Genomic DNA, 20,985 nt, shown 5'->3' with positions numbered 1-20,985 from the left:
TGTGCAATGGGTTAGAGGTGACTTCTCTGTTTTGTACGCAAAGTCTCTGTGTGACGGGGCCAGCAGCATGAACCTCAGCACTGGAGGGGTGCTGCCTTTATCCTCCCCCAGCTTGCCCAGCCAGGCTTGGCACCAGCCAAATCTGAAACTTCAGGTTAGTGAGGCAGGAGATGCTGCTGCAAGGTTTCTATGGAGACAGAAGTGGAAGATGAGAGACAGCTAATAAGAGCGCAACTCAGCCAGCTCCTGGATAGTGATTTGAAAATAAGGACTTTTAAAAATAACCCTTTACCTTATTTTCCCCCACCTAATCTTTGTTTCTGAAGAAAGAAATCAGAAAGGCAGTGGGTTGCCGGCAGCAGTGAATGAGAGCTCTCACTCACCACTTTCATCTGTTGGCTGTCATGCAAGACCTGTAAGTAGCAGTTTACTAAAACTGGCTGCAGGCTTACAAAGTGCGTAGTAATTGTAATTTCGGACTAGAAGAAAACGTGAAATGCATTTTAAAGGTATTTTTCCACTCTTGTTTACGTCCTTTTGAATGCAGTAACTTCAAGGATGGCACAAAGGCTCTTTCTAAGCCGTGAACTTGCACCAGATATTAGCTGTGGCAAAATGCATGTATATTTTACTGCATTCGAAATACTTTTTGGTGTGTTGTACTCATATTGCAAACAAGATCTAGGTTGTTATTCCCTTTAATCTGTTTTGTTTCTCTTTATCCTTCACAGCATTGTCCCTACACTAACTTCTAATGTAGACATTAGAATATTTCAAGAAAAAATTTATAAAGTTTTTTCCAAGAAAGATCTAGAAGAAGGTCATCATGTATCAGTGAAAAGGGGAATTCTTTGCCAAGTCCCTGTTTTACTTCCTTTTTTTTGTTTTTTTTTTTTGCTTTCTCCTGAAAGGGTTTAGGAGGTAGGAAATTATGATTGTATCAATTTCTTACATAAAATTTAAAACTTGAACAACAGGCTGTAATTGGAATTAAGGGTGAATTTAGTGCTTTCAGTCTCATGCTGGATTGATTTTTGCTGCTATTATGTTAATGTGATGCTTGGATGCTTGTATTAACCTTTAGATTAGAGAAGCTAGATGAGATTGTGACTCAGCTTCTTAATCAATTTTTAAAAATCTATCAAGAAATTAAAAATAAAGAAAAAATAGTACACTCAAGAGAAGTGGGAACTCCACAACTTAATATAATATGCCAGTCCCCATCCATGCTGATGCTAAACCAGAATGAGAAAACCAGCTAGTTGATACCCTTTTGCATCTGTGTGCCTCTTCTCAGACTGAGGTGTCCTGTTCTATCCCTCTGACCAATGCCTTAGGAATCCAGGGAAACCTGGGGCAGAGGTAGTGTGGTCTCTGCCTTCTCTGTCCTGTCACGTGTGCAGGAATATTTCTATTTTTCATATTGCACCCAGAGTCTTTATTTTCTCCCCAAAGCCACTTGTGTATCTGATGGGAATGTCTATGAACATGTGGTTGTGTCATGCTGCTGAGAAAACTCCCCAGAGAAACAAAGTGGTGGCAAAGATCAGAAATCAGCTGTTTGTGGGAACTGGGAGCATTGTTGGTTGATTTAGGTAAAGTTCAATTGGAATAAACTCCTGCACTTCATACCTCAGCTGAGAGGCACTTCTGAAATTTTAGAGAAAAAAATCTCTTTGTGTGGACAAGTGGGAGCAGAGAACAGTGTCTGATTAAGTTGAATGAGAAAAGTTATTTTGTTGGAAAAGGGCATAAGGAGGGCATTTGAACTCTGTGCATTTAGCAAAAATTTTTCTAAAGTGTCGTACAAAAATTCAGTAACCTTTAGAAAAAGTTACCAAAACTGAAGCACCATTATAGTGTAAACCAAAGAAATTTAATTTACTTCTAAATTCAAATTGTTGGAAGTTGTTTAGGTTTCCATTACACAGACATCTCTTTTCTCAGTCGTGTTTTGGAAGCAGAGAGAGGAAAAGGAGTAGGGCATTGAGGAAGGAGTAGCTAAGGCTTATTTTAATTAATAGTGATTTAAGTATGAGCAATTTCCAGCATCTTAGTATTTCTTACAGAAAAGAAGAAAATGGTTACTATCTACCAGGAGTTTTATTTTTCCCTTTGATGTACTCTGCATTCCTCCTGTTGATCATAATATACTTAACAGTTGTGCTTGCAGACTTGAAAGTGTAACACATGCTGATTTGTCCTCCCAGAGGCATGCTAGATTTGACATGCAATACACAATTTGACTTTTTCAAATACTGTATTTGTCACTGTTGAAAAGCTTCTAAGACTATAAACATCATTAGTTCATAAAAAACAACAACAACCAAACCAACCACAAAACACATCAATTGCTATAGCTTGCTGTGTTTGTACATATATACAGGTATGTGTTTAGAATACTCATAAAAATATTGTATGTTGCAATGGTGTAGGTACCATAATATGTAAAACCAATTTTCAGTAGATTTTTACTGCTGTAAAATAATCCCTCTGGTCCTAAAATTTGTCTTCCACAGCACCATGCTGGTAAGAACTTGCTATTTTGAGTATCTCTTAGATGTCAGAAAAAAAGTAGGGTTATACTGCTGTCAGTACAGAAAGCAGGGCACTTTCCAGGGACAGTCCATGAAGTTTAAGTCAGGTAAGTGTGGAAGGTCCCCTGGGAAGGTGATCTAGGTGCTTAAATACTTCCTAATTTTTATAGCACATTCTGGACTTTCCTGGATTTCCTTTTAAATCTTGCGCCAAGCAACAGCAGTGGAAATGCTGCCAGAAGGATTGGTAGACATACCTATCCATTCATGGAAATAATTGAGACTGTATGAAAGTAGTGAGGGTAGCACCCAGCACCACAACCTGGGAACATAATTAATTAAAATATTATTTTTTCTTTTATTTTCTTAACTAGCCCTGCTGGCACAATTTAAGCTTAAATTTAATATATTTAATGATGTTTAATAATTTTTAGACTAGTCCAGCTGGCATGAGTCACGCTAAGGGAAAAAAAGATAACATTTTTGATACCATTCGCTTAGATACTCATGTGATAGGTCCTAACACATGTGTGTAGAAATGGAACAGTGTTAACTTACAGTAGGACTACTGCAGGGCACCTTCAGGGTGTGGGGAGAAAATGTTAACATTTTCTCTGTATGTTTCTTTTGGAAGAGACATTTAGGAAGCAATTTTGCAGCCTTGGTTCTGCTTCTGTGTAAGTTTTTTTTTTTTAATCCACCCTCATGAGTTTTTCTTCTGTTGCTTTACCAATTTCATTGTTCTGGAATGTTGCACTCACGTGAGATAGTGCCCTTGGAGGGAGAGAGTCAGAGAGAGAGGAGGGGGCCTTGAAGCAACTTGAGCTAATCTGATTCCTCCCTCAAATTATCCATGTTCCACAGGACTGTGTGCCTGGTGAGTATATGATAGCCATCCATCAGTATTTGCAACTCTGTAGAGATTGTTTCAGGCTGAGGTCAGATTTGCACAGCTTTTGTTAGAAGAGACGCACAGAAGCATGTTGGAAAATATATTTAATTTGTTTTCCCCCTCCATGTGGAATTATCTCTTTAAATGTTTTTTTTTTTCTTATCTTTAGTTAAACTAAGAGATGGTCCTCTCTGTCAATGCAATTTACATTTCTGAGAATGTTTAAAGACAAATCTCACTGACTGATGGTGTTTTCTACTGTTCAATCTTATTTTTTCCCTTCTTTATGCCATCTCATTATAACTATCATATCTTCCACGTCACACTAAGTGATTTAATGAATCTAGTGAAATATAGACAAATGTTCAGTTATCATCAGTTCTCTCTAATTGGAAGAAATTATGTCTTATTTTTAAACTTTATCATTCTCCATCAATTTCCTTTCCCTCCATTTTATTCTTTTTGGTAGGGCTCAAGGCAAATGTGCTGTACCTCAGAGGAGTTTTTTTTACCTCTTCTGAGAGGTCCCTGAGCCTTCAGCTTTCTTGAGATTGTGTATAAAGTGGCAGTTTTGGCCAGGTTGAACATTTGTTAAGATAAAGGAATCAGCTAGCAGGTCAGAGGGCTTTCCTGTGTGGTGACTTTAATGCTCACAAATACTATGGTTCATTTAAATAGAGTCATAACTAGATATAGGTGTCAGCTCAGGAAAGTAAGACTTGTGGACCAAAATAACATACCAGGGCTGACTGCTAGAGCAGTCATAAGCCTCCTGACAGGAGCGTGCTGGAAGGAGAGAGTTTTTTAGAAGAGGAATTTACTGCTGTGTTCACAGGGTGAACGGGTTGAAACAAGAATTTGGGGGGAAAAAGAAGTCTCCCTGTCCTATGTTACAATTAGTTCAGATTTGGCTCTCCTTACACCAGAACATGTGAGGAGAAGGTGACCAGAGAAGAGCCAGATAATGTTTCTTCTGCTGCCCAGGAAGAACAAGTTTTAAAACCCTTCCTGGCAATGTGAAGCGGAGTTGTGGAACTCAGTGCAAAAAGAAATTAAGGAGGACAAAGCTGTAAGTTAAAAATGGAATTAGTGAGGTTCTTGGAGGGTAGACATCACGGTGGCTATAAAATGTAGCTGTCATGAAGCTGCTCATTCAAGTTAAGTTTAAATCTCCAATTTAACCAGAAAGTGGGAGGAATATGTCTCTAGTTTTATAATCATCCTTAACTGCCTGGTCTGAGACATGGTCAAGGACAAGCATACACAGTACTGGCAAAGCTATTCTTGCAGAGGGCTTGGATTTTTCTTCTCCAGAAATGAGATGTTTATTTCTGTGTAGAGTTCTGTATTTCTTAAAGGTTGCACTGAAAATAAATTCTCAAATGATAGTATTCGGCCTTTTCCTCTGATTTGCATAAGGAGGAAATGCACAGGTGTTCATCAGGAACCTGTAGTGATCAGGCAAGTTGGATCTGTTACCAGAGTCTTCTGCTCTTCATGCAGCTCTGAGTCTCATGTAGGGATTCAGTTGCATTGTTATCATCGCACCCTGTGCTTACAGAATGAATCCAACTGGGGTATCACTTTCGTACCTCTAGAAACTGCTTCTTGTGATTTCCTCTCTTGCTTTTGAGATGGTTTGTATTCTTTAAAGTTATACTAGGAGCAGCTTAATTTTTTGTCAGACTAGCTAGATTTTTGCGTCACACTTGTAATTTTGTGTCAGACAAGATAGATTTATTAGATTCTGACTCTCTTTCTCTCCCTGATAAGGATGATTTTTTTTTGCTTTTTAATTTTGTACTGGTAAAGAAAGAGGGCTTTGGTTGAATCCAATCTATTTGAAGTTTGATTTTCTATTAAAAGGGAGGAAAAAATACCAGAAATCACTTCTTAGACTAATTTTTTTTTCTGTAGCTTCTTGATAGATGGGAATCTTGAACATTTTTGGAGTCAGCTCATTAAAGCATGTTTGAGGCTTAAATTTCAGGATTATGCTAGTATGCTAATTATTTCTGAAAAATGTGTCTGGCACATAGTGAATTATGCTGTTGAGTTCTTCAATCTTAAAACAAATATCTACAAGTGCATCTTGGTCCATTTCCCAATGTTCTTTCACTGTTCTTTTCTCTGTTCCTGGAAGAAGTAAGACTGGGAAGCTGGTGGGGATGAGGTGAGTGGGAGAGACATTAACAATACTGAAGGCTGATAACTATTTTAGATTTTTAAAATCCCTACTTGGACTTCGAAGTTCAGTATATTTAGTAAAGAAAAAAAAATGCTAATTTAATTAGCATTTTCATTTATGGTTAATTCTGTTTCAAGTTGACCCTTCCCAAGACTAGTTTTAATATTGGTGTTATCTGTTCCAAGAAAATAGAAAGCAAAAAATGCCTTTCAGTTGGGGGTTGGGAATTTACTTAAACATGAATCCCTGAGGAGAATCACTTGAGTTTTCTTTAGCTCTACCTTAATTGTGTTGAAAAATTTCAGGAGATAGTTATATGAAATATTCTCCATCATTTAGAAATTTATGGAATATTATTTTAAAGATAGTACATTTATTTGAGTTACTAGTTCACAATTTTGAATTGTGCAAAAATTAGCCCATATATGTTGGGATGGATGTTAATTCTCTTGGTAACTGACTAAATTATACTGAAACATATATATATATATATGTGTGTGTGTGTGTGTGTGTGTATATATATGTATGTATATATATATATATGTAATTAGTACTGCATCTATACACTATAACAACATTTTGGTGGAATTATACCACTTAGATGTATACCTCTTAGATGCCTTGAACCCGAGTTCCTGGAAAATATTTTCTGGTTATGTTAAACAGTATAGCGATATAGATTGTTAAAGCCCAGGGAAACATGTCTTTTTGTCTTTATTGCAAATCTTGTTGGCATGCAAGTGCATACGATGGCATGTGCATCCTTTGTTTTCTAGAATTCCAAAATCCAAGGAACACTCTTACAAAATTTTGCTACTCTAATCCACATTTTATATCTGTTTGCACAGCAAAATTTAAATGACTGAAGCCTACAGATTCATAAGTTGTAAGCTTATATTTCATATTTGGTTCCTGAAAATGCCTCCTTTTCCTGGAAGAAGATCTGAGAGGATGCACATTGGTCAGAAATAGCCTCAAGTTCCCAAGCACCAAAGATCTCAGTATTTCATAGCTCTTCCCAGCTCGATTTCAACCTAATTTGGCACATAAATTGTAGTTGACCTCAGACAGAATAATTCAGATGTTTGAACCTCTTAGATGTGTAGCCAAAAGCGAATTGTCTGTTTGCATGTATTTTTAAACATCTGCAAGCTGAGCCGAGAAGCAGAATGCAAATTCTAGGACTTGAAGATACCTGTAAGGTTATGAAAATCTCTTTGGGACTGCAGGGAATCCTGGCGCCTATGAATACTTTTTTATTTCTAGACATGGTGTATTTAGAAATTTAGTATTTGCTTTAATTTCTGGTAACAGAAGTACAAATGACAATAGAAGCAGCTCATCAATAATTTAATAGTAAATGTACGGTCTGAGATAACAACTTTTGTTGAACCTTTTAATGCATATTCCATGAGGACTGAAGGAATTGTTTCCTGCAGTTTGTATTTCTGCTTTATTGGGATCGAAGAGCAATTTTTTGTTCATGCATGACAAAAAAGTTGTAGCAAATTAACACTAGCAGAATTGGTTCTTTCAATAGCTTTCTTTTAGTCAAGTAGATACCAGTATATAGACAAATGATATTTTCAATAGATTGCAGAGGAATTCCCATGGCTCTTAGCTAGGAATAAGAAACAGCTAACTTCTCAGCTCATGATAAGTGGGGTTTAGGTGGGGAGCTTCGAGCTCTTGGAAAATCTGACTAATATAAATATGTGGTGATTATTTCACGTAATTAAATGTTGCGTATATCTCTATAAATTCCCTATTTTCATGATACAGTAATTTTTCCTTGAGATATTTCATTCTCTGATTGTGTTTTTTTTAAAGTAGTGGGGCAAGCCTAAGTTTCAGCAGGATGTGCTACTTGCAAAAATTGACCTTTGAATTGTGTCTAAATACTGATTTTCAAAATGCTTTTATTATCTGAAACCAGGGGTTTGATTCCAAGATGGGATTGTTTGGTTCTTCACCATTATAAAGCCTATAAAATGAGCTCTGGTGAGATTTTTTCTGTGGATGTTGTTCTTACAAGCACCTATAATACAGGATTCTCTTGACTACAAAAGACATGACTCTTTTTATAACTGCAAGCTCTTTTGGCCAAACTTCTGTCTAGTCATAAGTCCATAACTCACCCTCTTCTACCAGCCATCCTGAACAAAGTTGCATGTCTGTGGTTGGTGAAAAGACTTGTCTGTGCACTGATTTATAAGATCCTCTCAAATCTTTGGAAAGTTTCAATATGTTTTCAGAAACATTGCAAGTGTTGATTCAAGCTGTAAGAAAATGGGTGTGTGGCACCATGTTTTAGATGACTTCGCATGATGTGCTATTACCCAACAACACAAATTCAGTAGGTTCAGAATTTGCCTTGGGCTTCCTTAGTTTGTCTATAGAGTTGTTAGTTCTGAAAGATGTTGTGTTCTGAAACTGAAGGCAATAAGTTACATGGGCCCCCACAAGCTTGTGAGTTCATTTGGCATCCCCATACAGAATCTGCTGCCAGGATGCATCCACAGATGAGACCAAACATGCTGTCATCTCTCCACAGAGATCCCTTTTCTTCTGAAGATCTTGTTTTAAAAAATAGACATATATTCTGGTCCAGGATAACAAGTTTTTTGGTTTGAGTTTTAGCAGTAGAAGCAGTAGAAATTGCCATATGTGTTTCCTATGACATTGGGGTCATGTTTGCCTCTTCATCTTCAGTAATGAGGTGTGCAGGAGCTGCTTCTCTGAATAGTCCCCTCTCTGATCTTACTGGACTAGAAAATAACTAACATCCTGCCAGTGATAACTGAGTGTGGTATCTTTTGCAGCCACTGAAGGTAAGGAGCTGTGGTTATGATCTTTTTCCCCATCTGTGTCATGGAAATTAGCTGTTGTTTCCTCCCATGGGCCTCAGCAAAATGTTGGCCTTGAGCTTTGGAAACTTGAGGTGGAGAAAAAGGAACAAAATAACTGAGCTCCATTCCATAAAGCAAAATACCCAGGAACAAGATCCAGATGGGAATTCAAGAGTATTTTTGAGCACTAGGTCATCATATTTAGGAGCAATGATTTAGTATATCAGCAGCCAGGAGTAGGAAGAGGCCTTAGCTGGTGTAATTTCAGTTGAGGATAATAGACTATTGTAGCTTTCTGACTATATACATTAAAACAGGTTGGCATACCAATACCTGATGCAGAAGAAATGTGTTAGAACTGCACCTTTAAATACCTTTCAACTTAAATAGGAATCTTTTCAAATCCAGGTTTGAAAGGCACCAGTGACTCACAGGGATGTACATTGTCTGGGAAAATGAAACTCCTCTGAGACTGGCAGTTTTGGGATGTTGAGCTCAGAAACAGCTGCCTGAGCAGTGTTCCAGGAGAGTGTAAACAGGGAGGGAGATCTGCTATAGCCTATTTGAAGAAGACAATAGTGTGATGTGGTTTGCTGGGGTTTTCTTCCCTCATAACTGTGATGCTTTTGATTAATTAAAGTTTTTGACAATGTCTGATCATGAGGTAAACTGAAGTGTAGAGCCTGTTAGAGAACTAGTTCAGCTATGAAATGAAGGTTAATTTATTATGAGTTCAAATGGAAATTATGTTTTTGGGGAAACAACTTGGGGATCTATCAAGTCAAGCTTTTATGTGAGCCTAAGTGTATTTGACAGGTTAGCTTGTGGGTTTATTTCTGTCATGTCTTAAGACAGAAAGCAACATGTCTTTGTCACAAAGCAACTCCAATTGTATAATTTCAAATGAGGCTATCACCTGTATTGTGGAACACACGCTTTTTACTTTCTGTTTCCCAGGACTTGCTGACAGAGCAGCAAATTTACCACAAATCACCTTTGTCTCACCTTGCACTTTCCCTCCACAGATGCAGGGGTCTTGCTGAGCCATTGCCAACCCTCGGCAGCGAGGCTGTGCCAAGCAGAAGGATTGCAGTGAGCCTCGTTCCATGTCCTGGGGGAGCCAAATCCCAAGTGTGGCAAAACCCTCTGGGGGGGGTAACACAGGTGCGTGAGAAATGCTGGGACCATGGCTCCATATTGATTTTATATTAATGTTTGACATGTAGAGTGGGAGTAATATTCCAGTGGCAATTCTCTCAAGACGTGCACCACTATACAAAATAAATGTCAGTGCTTGCCCTCCATGAATGCAGCCTTCTGATTCACACAGATAATTTGAAGATTTTGAAATTTAGGTTGTCCACTCCTCTTTCTTGGCAGCGAAAAATTAATTAGTGTGTCCTGAAATCATTGTTAAGAAAGCAACATCAGGAATTTTTCTGCTCCTTTTGCTCTTCTTTGGAGACTTTGAGCAACAGTAAATGTTCAGGCTCACCAACAAAGATAAATGCTGAGGTGTGATCCATCCTGCTTTTCTCCTGCTCTCTGCTGCACCTTCCCATATCTCCCTCAGCCTTTCTGATGAGTTCATAGTAAAAGTCGCGTTTCAGATAGTCAGTACCAGAGAGCACAGAGATAGAACACTGATTGTAAGCATAAATATATTCTGATAAATCACAAGTCTGTGATTGGTAAAAGCCAAGTTTTGATAAAAAATGAGTCAAATTCAGATAAAACATAAGCCAGGCCTCATAAGCAATTCTGATATTTTTCTTGAATATGCTAATTTCTAAGCTATTACAATTATGTTCAGGTGCAATGTGAAGCTTTTGCAATTTTATTGCCAGTGAAAAGTGCACACTTCATAGCTGGAGACTGAAATCCACTGTTCCTTTAGTCAAAAAATGTGCACAAAAAAGGGAAAAAAAAATTTCCCCGCTCTATACTGTCAGAGTATAGAGGCTGATGGTGTGGGAACACCCTGAAATTTGCACAGAAAGGTTGTGTTCTCCTCTGCTGAGAATGACATCTGTAAACATCATGGTGGAGAACACTGTCCATTGATACATGGAGAGAAATGTCTAATTAACTTACTTTATTGCCTGAGAAATAATTTGAATAATGTGAAATAATTTGATTGTCTCTATTCTGAACCTGAAGGCAAGACTGAGAAAGTCCAGGGTGTGAGTTTTCCATGGTGACTGAAATCAACCAGACTGGTGGGACTTGTATGCCTTGTGCACGTTGCTGGTACCTTCTGGGATGAGGACTTGATTCTCACTGCAAATTTTCTGAAGCTGTCTGTTCCTTTCTGTGGTCTTTAATTTCCTATAGACAGGGAAAAATTAAAATGAGTAAATTATCATGTCAGTAGGCTTTAGGAAAGGAAACATACTATTTTCATTAAACCAAATATATTCTTAGAAGTAATTACATTCCTTTGGTTGGAGAAAGTATGGTATCCTCACTTCCAGTTTCCCCTGTGACTTAAGAAAACAAACAGAAAAACCTCCATGGTGAGCTAGGATGTTTGCCTATTTTAACATTAAAGGAGTTACTTAGTCCAGTCACTTTAAAGTAGTAAGAAACCATAGATACTGTATTAGCTGCTCAAAAAAATTTAATTCTTTTTAGGAAAAACAGAAACACTGATTTCTTCACTTAAGCTTAAAAAGGAGTTACCAGGTGGTCTCTTTCCCAAGGTTTGGGCAGATAATACATTCAAGGCTTACAGAATAAAGAAGCATAAGCCTCAAGCAACTCTTCTCCCCATATTCTTTTGAATTACTGTACAGTTATTTATGTAAGGGGCTTCTGTTGCTCCCTTAATGACTACCTAATTTTCTTACTGTGTTTCCTCTCACAGGATCACAGGATGACTACACAGTTACTTCAGTGATATCAGTACTAGAATAGATAATCTTAGATTTCTAGACTGAAATATCCTCACAGAACATGAAAAAAGGGAAAAAAATAATACGTTTTTCATGCTTGAACAAATATAACAGTGATGAGAAACTAGGTTGTTAAGATTAGGCAGTGGAGAGGTAATGCTTGAAACTGATAGCTTTCCATATCTTAGTTTTAAAATGATGCCACAATGCATTTCACAAAAATACTGAATAAAAATATGACTTTTGACCATTTTCAGTGCTGTTATATTTACAGATATTTTCATTTCTTCCCTAGTAAGGTGCCAATTTTAGAAAAAAAATTATTATTCAGACTAAGTTTCTGTGCATGATTTTGAGTGGATATTATGCCAAAAGTATTGATTTTTTACTTACTGGCAATATACTAAAGTGTAAATGGTATACCAAGTTAATTGAACAATATTTTCTTATTACTTACCCTTTTGAGCGCACAAATTTTTTTCAACAAGATAGAAAATGTCTTTCAATGTTCAGTTAGATAAAAAGACGTATACAAATATTGCTTAGTAGCACTCTTTTATTAAAATGATTTCTAAGAAAAGAAAATTAGGACTATTTAATGTTTTCCTTCACCAAGGAAAACAATACTGAGAACAGAAGAAACTGTTCATCTGGAGTATAAAATGCTTCTCTCTTCTTAGGAGATGCAAATACCTTTTGTTTCACCATATCAACAAATGTTTCTTCTTATGTTGTGGAGCAGAGTTCACTTATAGCTTCTGGTCCAGAAAATGATTTTAAGATGCAGTTTAAGCAGTAAGCCTCTAATAGTTTATTATGTTGTGAATTTCCATTGCTCATTCCTATTGTGCAGGTAATGACTTCGGGGGCAGAAAGTGAGATGAAACTCCCCATTGAGTAGATAAACACTCATTTATTACTGCTTCTCTGGGTGCCAAATTATAGGCTAGTTGATAGTGACAACCTCTATCAGTTTTTAGCCTTTGACTCCAGATGAGTGAGGTAATCACATGACTCATATCACCTCCAAAGGAAAAGCTTCTCTTCTGAAAGAGTGGTTAAAAGACTGTTGCTGCATTATTAATAAAAAAAAGAGGCAACACAGAATCCCTGATGTCTCAGGATGATGAGGTGAGACTTTGAATTGTCCCATAGGAAATGGTTTTATTTTATTTATTTTCTTCCAGCAAGTTTTGCGTTTCCTTTGTTGCCACAGGCAGCTGTAGTGCTTTCATGTATGGGGTACAAAATGCAAATAGCAACTCTACAGTTGATAAGTGGTTGGAAATGTTTAGTGCTACAGAATAGCAAACCTGCTTGCAATGTGTTCTCTCCTACATACACTTCTATTTTGTAGTACATCTGCTCAGGGTTCCTGGGTGACCTTGAGGAGCAAGGACACTCTGCTAAAGTCACTGTGAGGGTGATATGGGATGGTAAAATACTTGGAGCAAGCATCAAAATAGGGTATTATTGAAAAAAATCACTCTTCCTAATCACATACACACTGAATTGGTGAAGGGTATGTAGTCAGAGGCTCAGTGTTTCATTAATGATGGATGATGTAATTCAATAATGTAGTTTAAAATTAACATTTAGTAAGGACTCACCTATGGTTAATTTGTAATAACTTCACTTTTATTTTGATGATTTAGGTTCAATGCTCCAGCAGCCCTGCCTTGGGAACACTGTCTAACAAGTTTAGCTGGTAATGTTTAACAAGAGCCAGGGGAGCAATGACACCTAACCCATAAGAGATTTAAGGAGCAAGAGAGTCCCTCCGATCTAGAACATTCCTATAGCTCATAGCTCACTGTCATTGTCACCTCTATCAAAAGGAGCTAGTTATCTTCATACGATAATGCACTTCCTTGTATTTCTTATTTAACAGTTTTAATTTTTTCAGGTGTACGAACACACAATGTTCATGTTTTTGCCCCCTGATTTTGCACAGCAACTTGTAATGGGTGTATGTGAAATGCCTGTCAACCTACTAAGTACTTACCTAATGAAATAATATTTTTTAGTAACAATATACCTTGGCTAGGTGATACAATGAGGCTAGGGTAAGTCACACCACAAAACAGAGTGCAAAATTTAAATTAATGAGGTCTGGGTTTGGGGCTTTTTTTGGTGAAAGGGATTTGAAGTTAGGCATACGTTTATTGCCCAGTCAACAGTTTTATTAGTAAAAAGTGCTGAGGTACAGTTTTAGTAGAAGAACAGCAGCGCTCAGCAAGTGCTGAGTGCAGTAGGCAGGTACCATTTGTGTATGTTGGCAGTGGAGAGGATGGCGCTGTGGAAGTTAACAGTGTGTTTGTAGCTCCTTATCGTACTTTAGTTGATCCATGACTTTCACGCAAGTCCAAAGAAAATCAACCAGGATGGTCAGCATCCTAGAAAACTTTCCCCAAATCCACAATTTGAAAGATTAGTCAATTGAAGAAAAGGTTTAGGATTGAGATTCAAATACATGAGAGGCTGTTGCAAAGACGAAAGTACTAAACTGTCCTTTTGTCTGTGGGGAACAGGAGAAGAATAATAATGTTTTTACATTCTAGTGAGGGAGATTTAAGTTAGACATTAGGGAAACCATTGTAAGTGTAAGGTTAATGAAGCACAGCAGCTGATGGATTAGAGATGCTGAAGCATTCCTGTTGAAGATTCTGGGAATGAGTTAGGCAAACTTCTGTCAGAGGCAGGTTAGTGATCCTTTCTGTGAGCAGAGGGGTGGCAAAGATGGCTCGTAGCATCCCTACCCACCCTGTCTAAGTCAGCTCTGTTTTCATACTGTACTTGGGAGACAGTGAGGTTAAAAATTTTGAATTGGCTTCTTTATCTTGATCTGTTTTATGATTGTGTGTCTTACTTTGCTCCTGTTAGGGTATACGATAAAACCTAAATATACTTTTGACCAGCAAGTTTCCACAGCTTTCTTTTCCGAGGAAGGGGTATTAAAAGAAAATGCAGCATGTCTTTTTAATACTGTCTTAGCTCTGGTTTTTTGTTATTCGGCAGTATTCTTTGTTCATATATTGTGAATGAAATATTTTTCTAATAATTTGAAACAAAATTTGCATCTTGTCATTGGGTAAAATTAAATCCCAGAAATTTATGGGTTAATTTCCATTGTTATTTAAGGAAGATTTGTGGAAATTAATTAATTGGGGGTTGTAAAATGCCCTTGTGCATTTTTTTTTGGATATTGTAATATGAATAAATAAAGTCCATTTTTTTTTAAGTCTGTGTAGCATTACATAATTTCCCACATCAATTTAAACTTCTGTTCTCTAGAGAAGATGTTATTCACAGTATTGGTATTTAAAGTAATATAATGTGCCTGGTTGCAGGTGATGAAGACATTGTTTTCTAGAATGGATGGTAAAGTTCATTGGAGCATTAAAAAGGGTATTCTTGGTATCTCATATGTAGATACAGCCTAAGCACTTGAATAACCAGCAGAGCCATTAGGATGTCTGCCTGTAAGAATACTAGTGTTGGCGGTGAGAAAATAGAAGTATTTTTTGCTCATCATTGTCTTTCTTCCTTATGTTTCCTTAGTATCTGACCTTTCTTGCTTAAATATTAATTTGCCTGACCTGTAGTTCGCCTTTTCATGTCTTCTTTTTGTTTCAGTTCAAGAGCTGGAACAGAAAAATAGTATTGGGTCCCCCTGATATATTTCCATTGAATAGTAACAGAATTTAACTGACTGATATTATACATTCCTAATGAATTTTATTTACAGCAATGGAGATTAGAAAAACACATTCTGACAAAAAAACAAATCACTGTTTTCCACACAAGTGCTTGTTCCAATGTGCTCTTAGATTTGGAAAAAGAGCAGTGCAAAATTCCATCAACATTTTTTAATTAGGAAAGATTTTAATTGTGATCTCAGACTTCAGAAAGATCTGCGGTCTTTCTGAGTGGTAAAATAGTGGCATATATAGCTTCTGCCTCTCTTAAAACTCTTCGTTGAAAATCACAATTAAAAGTGTATTTTTGCTGCTACTGTCACCACACTTTAGTTCTGTGACAATTTTAAAGGAGGAATTTGCTTTGAGTCCAACAGGATGGGGCTGAAGTGCTACACATGAGAGAGAAGATATTCTAGTGGGTTTTTAATAGATTTAAAAAAAAGCACTGTTTGTCTTACAGAAACAAGTAAAGGGCCTTCTGTGACACATAAGATTTTGTAAGCACACTGAACTGGCAATCAGCTAATCTCTGGTGTCAGAACGCTATCAGTAATTGGATCCCCTATGAAACAACAGGAGTCAGCGGTGGGTGGATTGTTTCTTCGCGGTGCAGCGCAGGCAGCTGAGCGCTCCGTGCTCAGCTGCGAGGTTGTGGGAGCATGATTGCCACAGTATCAGGAGAATTGAGACAGGTTTTTAATTACCGCTTTATTGAATTATTTGGTATTATTTCTTGCAAGTGCGCAATGAAGCACCATGTGAGAATACTAATTTCTACTCGGTTAATCATGGATAGTAGGACTTCTGTTGCATGCTTGTAGCTTGCTTGTGTCTTTTAGTTTTATAGTAATCATGAGAGATACCACTTTTGCAGTTCTATACTTAATGTAAGTAAATTTTTGAGTCAGAAACAATATTGGTAATGTGCTTGAGATATTATGATTGAAAGTCACAGGAGGGATTTCAGCTTTTCAGGGCACCTGGCATGAGAATGCCTTGTTGTTTGAGAACAAAAAAACCCCATCAAAATTTAGAAGGCAGAAGTAAGAAATAATCTTATTTTCTGTTGTTTGTAATAAGTAGGCCTGTTTTGACTCAACTGATTATCAGAAGCCCCTGTTCTGCTGTGAGTATTTTCACCAAGAGCAATAACTCCTACAAGACAGATGTCCTGATATTTTTAAAGAGTGGTTTAAATATGTATGTGTATGGTTTTTTGCATCTATTTGATGTTAAAATTAATTTTAGAGACAGCCATGATGTAAGATGCTCTTTTTCTTTTACTGCCTCAGTCCATACTTCTGTGAAATAGTATAGCATATTTTTCGAGCCATTTAGGGCCCTAAAAGGCTAACTTTTTAATCACCAAAGTACCAAATAAGGCCAAGTCTTTGAAACTGTATAAAAACATTTACTATCACGTTATGTACTTAGCATAACTTGAACAACAGCTTCAAGTTTCTGAAGCTAATTTTTTCCCCCTGCTTTGACATAATTTTCCTTCACCAATCACCTGCGACTGTTATTTATGCTTGAATGAGTCAAAATACTTGAAAGCTATCTTATTCTAAATCTGGAGGACCTCAAAGTCAGTCCCTATTCAAATTATATCCATTGAGTAGAATTGGAAATGGGGAGTATCCCTCTGGGGAATAGGGAATATATAGGCAGAGGAATACATAGGGGGAGCATTTTAAAAAGCATTTTATTTAAAATGAATGTTTGTGTGTTCTACATTTATACCCTATAACTTCAGAAATGAACATAATTTCAGCATTTATCATCCATCCACAGTGACACTTTTTTACTTTGCAGACCAGACTAGGCAAATAGAGGGAGAGCAGTGTTGTGTCTTCTTAGCCATGTGTCATTACTATATGACTGTAACAACAGTAAACTGTTGTTTCATGCAGCTAAAGCAGGATTAGAACTGACTTTGTAAAGAGATAAAGGAAGGATATTTTAAGTCCAGTAAGTTTTAAAAACCTTTCACAGAAAGACAGCTTTTGATCTGATTTGGCATAGAAAAGAAGAGTTTTTTGTCTTTGAAATTAATTGCTCCTCTTCCAAGAATGGTTTCATGGAAATTAGTTCCTTAAATGAAAGTATTTACTATGGGTGAGCCCAAATCAGTTTTTTCTGCTCTCAGTGGTTAAATTAAAAAAAAACCAAAAAAATCAGGTGTATTTGCATCATTTTATTATTTTGCCTGAATGAATGCTACACACAGAAGTGGAGTCTCCTCTTGCAGAGTCCTTAAATACCTGACTATGTCTTTATCTTCACTGGGGTTCTCTCCCTGGAGCATTGGTCCAGAGGAGGATTTGGGTTTTGACTTGTCCTTTTCAAAACACACACACTGTTATGTTTTGGGTTTTATTTTTAAGACTGTTTCCTCAACCACTACCTCTTGCCATACTTTTCCCAGCCTTTAAATATTTTTCTCCCCTATTGTAGTTTTCTGTGAGAAGGCATTATGTGCAGGGTTTTGCTGCAGCCACTTTTCACATTTAGAGTTCTGCTTTTTCAGCTTATTTTGGCAGATTGAGCAAAGTGATAAGATCGCTATGTAGGAAAGTTAGACAAATATGTCGGTGCTGTCCTTGGCACCGATACTTTTCCAAATACTCTATTTTCTTAGTTGTCTTTTTCATATTCCACATAATGTCAGCATCACAGATTCAGGGTCTTAATCAGACCCCAACTTTGCGGTTATTGCCTCTCTTTTTACAGGTTTTTTTTCCAACAACATCAAAAGATAGTTTCCTTATCTTATTTTCTTTGTGTGAGAAACACCATTTATGTTTTACTTTACTTTGACCAATTATACATTTTTTACACCTGCTGTTTCTGTGGCTGGGTGTGCAGTGAGGCAGCTTCTTGGTTCCCAGTGCTGGGTTGCTTGACAGGCTGTGTTGACTAATTGGTCTCTGCCATTTTCTCTGTCTTTATCTCCTTTCTCTCGCTCCCCCAGTCTGAGCAGAGTCTCACTGAGAACAGCCCACAGGAAAGCACTCTCCTAGAGCTTCTGACAATCACCTTGTCTTTGGTGCTGTTATTAGCGAAACAAAAGCAAAAGTCCTCATGTGGGCTTCCTGCAAGTAGTGAGGAGTCAAACTGTGAATTCAGCATCTTTTCCCTACTTTGCAACCAGGAGAGAAACATATGAGTGATGTTTGAGGCACAGATCAGGCAGCTTTTTCAGAACACCAAAGAGACTGTTAAGTTTTTGATACAATGTTTATGTTTTGTCCTTTCAGGAGAAGTAATCATAGCATGTCACATTTGGTTAGGTAATAGATTTAAGAACTGAATCACAAGGTAGGTATAAGGACAGCACTCCATTCTCACACACTGTATATAAACTTTGAGCATCCTTTTGCTCTTCAAATTGAATAAGCCCATATAGAAATGGATGGCTTTACCAGTGCTTAGAAAAGTGAAGGAAGTTAATGCCTAAAGTGATTTAATATAGTATTAACCTTCTTCACTAGAATTTTAATTCAATTTGAAAAGTGTAGAAAAGCTTTTTGTTCATGGCATTTCATGACATCATTTTAACTGCATTTACTGGTAAATTGATGCCATCATAGAGCAGAACAGGCAACTTTTTAATGTGTATTTCAAGTTTGGAATTTAAACATAACATTTGATGTATTCATGCTTGAAGTTCTACTTGAGAAAAGTGTCCTGAACAGAATACAGGAATTTAGAACTACAGCATCTAACCTCTCTTTATTCTGCCCAATCAAAATGCCCTGTAAGTATAACATGATTTAGTTTAAAACATTTCATCATTGAATAGTAAATTCACATATTTTCTTTTGTTTTAAGAAGATATATGGTCCAAAGTTAAGGCTTTTGGGACATCTTAATTGTGTATCTCCCTGTTTAACCTGCTAACAGCTCTTTGCTTCTTTTTTTCTCTGGTCTGTGGTTCTGGACTAACCACTAGTCTGTTTAAAACCTATGTACGTATTTTTTATTTCTGATATAAAGTCAGCCTTAATTCCATGGCAAGGTATTTTGCTCATTTTGGGATTAGACTGCTCTTTGCTATGATGTATTCCTAATGATCTGAAGTACTATGATTAAGTCTTGTATGAACTATAACTTTCCATCTTAGGTTAACTCAAACTTTAATTTGCAGCAGGGTAACTTTGATAATATCCCAAACACCTCTGTTAGAGTGACACAGTTGTCCAAGAGCACTATAAACTGACCTTGAGCTGCTACACGTTCTGCAATTGACTTGTTGGAGGACGTGCTTGGCAAGATCAGTGTCAGTGTCTCTGGATATTAAGGGTTTTCCTTGCACATCAGCTTCTTTGATGTCCACAGTAGGTACTCAAACCAATGCAGCTGCACAGTGTGACAAATACCACCAGCTACTATGGCAGATGGCCAGGAAAGTTGTTGACCTTCAGGCTAAATACTCAATTAATTTTAATTTTGACTCTTGGATCCATTCTTCCTTATCCTATTGACTTATAAAAATCAGTGGAAAGCATCAATAGAGAAGTTTCATTTACTTCTTTTTCACCTAAGATCACGTAGCTTGTATGTGTATGCATACATATCCATAAAAAAAATTCCCAAAGTATGTAGATTAAAGTTCATTGGTAACTTGGTTTAATTTCATCTTTTTCAAACTTAAACTCACAAAAGATTTAGGTTGAAAAATTTTGAAAGTGTGAACAATTGAATTTTAATTGTGGTCACTCAGGATTAAATCTAATCCTGACTGCTAGATTCCTTAGCCATTTGAAAACATTTTAATTACTAATTATACCTGTACAAAATTACTTTTTAAATAAATGCAAATCTGCATTTCAAGGACATAGTGTATTTTATAGTGTACATAGTGTATTATTTTCATCATCATGTTCTCAGTAATATACAAAGCAGAAGTTTTGTCAAAGAAGTTTACTAAGTTGAAGATTTATCTCACATCCCACTATTTAAGCAATTAAGATCTGAAATCACTTACTTGGGAAAGTAAAAAACTTGATGACGTGCAAGGTATTATCTCTGACCACCAGTGGCCGTCTCCTCCACCAGTCTGTTCTCTGGGAGGAACTGAGGTCTGACTGATGGTCCCTCTGGATGGATACAAGGAGGAAGCTGATGAACCCCCCTATGGAGTTTGTCCCTCCTGCTCAGTCATGGTTCCTCCTGCTGGTGTCTGTGGAGGCTGGCCCTTTCCTTGACTTACCTTTGAGCAATGAGGGAGCAGAGCAGGAGAGAGCCAAGGAAAAGACAGGACTGGCCTTGGCAGCAAACATCCTTTATGTGAAGACAAAAAGAGAAGCTTAGGGAGGAGGTGTGAGTGTTGTCTAGCCCATTTTGTCTGCTGTCAAATGCCTTTCTGCATTTCTAACTAGTCAGTGCAGACAGTTTCCTTAAAAATCTAAATAGGTAACGTTCTGGTGTACGTCAATGAACATGCACACAGACAAGTTTGGGGATCCTTTGACTTCAAATCTCTTAACCAAATGAGAAGTGTTAGAACACTTCATAGGGGAAACAAAACAGAACTAGGACAACTTACTCTTTTCTAGAATGCATCACTGCTGTCTTTAATTGCTCAAAGCTGTGGGTACAAATGACCACCTTTCTTTGCTGCTATTCTGTAAACAGGTTTAAGGTAACGCCCCTCACAAAAACCAGAATAGAAATGAATCCTAAATGAGGATCCTATCAAAGATTTCTCTTAAAACTAAAATTAGTCTTTAAAGGGCATGTTATGCAAAGTGCCTATGATGGTTTTTCTTGAAAATGAAGGTAAGATTTTGAGAAGAAATTAGAAGATTTTTTTGTATTTGTCATAAGTTTTTCTTCAATACCATATGAACCGCTGATCAGTTAAGTTCATTTGCAAATATGAAGTGAGGGGAAAGAGATTACTCAGAAGAAAATCTGTA

General features: G+C 37.1%; 1 long non-coding RNA gene across 16 annotated transcripts in view; it reads left to right on the top strand.

Annotated features, from left to right (window-relative positions):
- LOC125325307 overlaps positions 1-20,985 on the top strand; it is a 221,711-nt gene that overhangs the window by 158,158 nt on the left and 42,568 nt on the right. For all 16 annotated transcript variants that reach the window (XR_007203268.1, XR_007203262.1, XR_007203265.1 and 13 more), the window contains one exon: positions 9,492-9,630. This is a non-coding gene — a long non-coding RNA (uncharacterized LOC125325307). The remainder of the gene's footprint in view (positions 1-9,491; positions 9,631-20,985) is intronic.

This window comes from Corvus hawaiiensis, chromosome 4 (assembly GCF_020740725.1).
Source record: "Corvus hawaiiensis isolate bCorHaw1 chromosome 4, bCorHaw1.pri.cur, whole genome shotgun sequence".
In the NCBI taxonomy this organism is placed as follows: Eukaryota; Metazoa; Chordata; class Aves; order Passeriformes; family Corvidae; genus Corvus; species Corvus hawaiiensis.
This window is presented reverse-complemented; position numbering and strand designations above follow the sequence as displayed.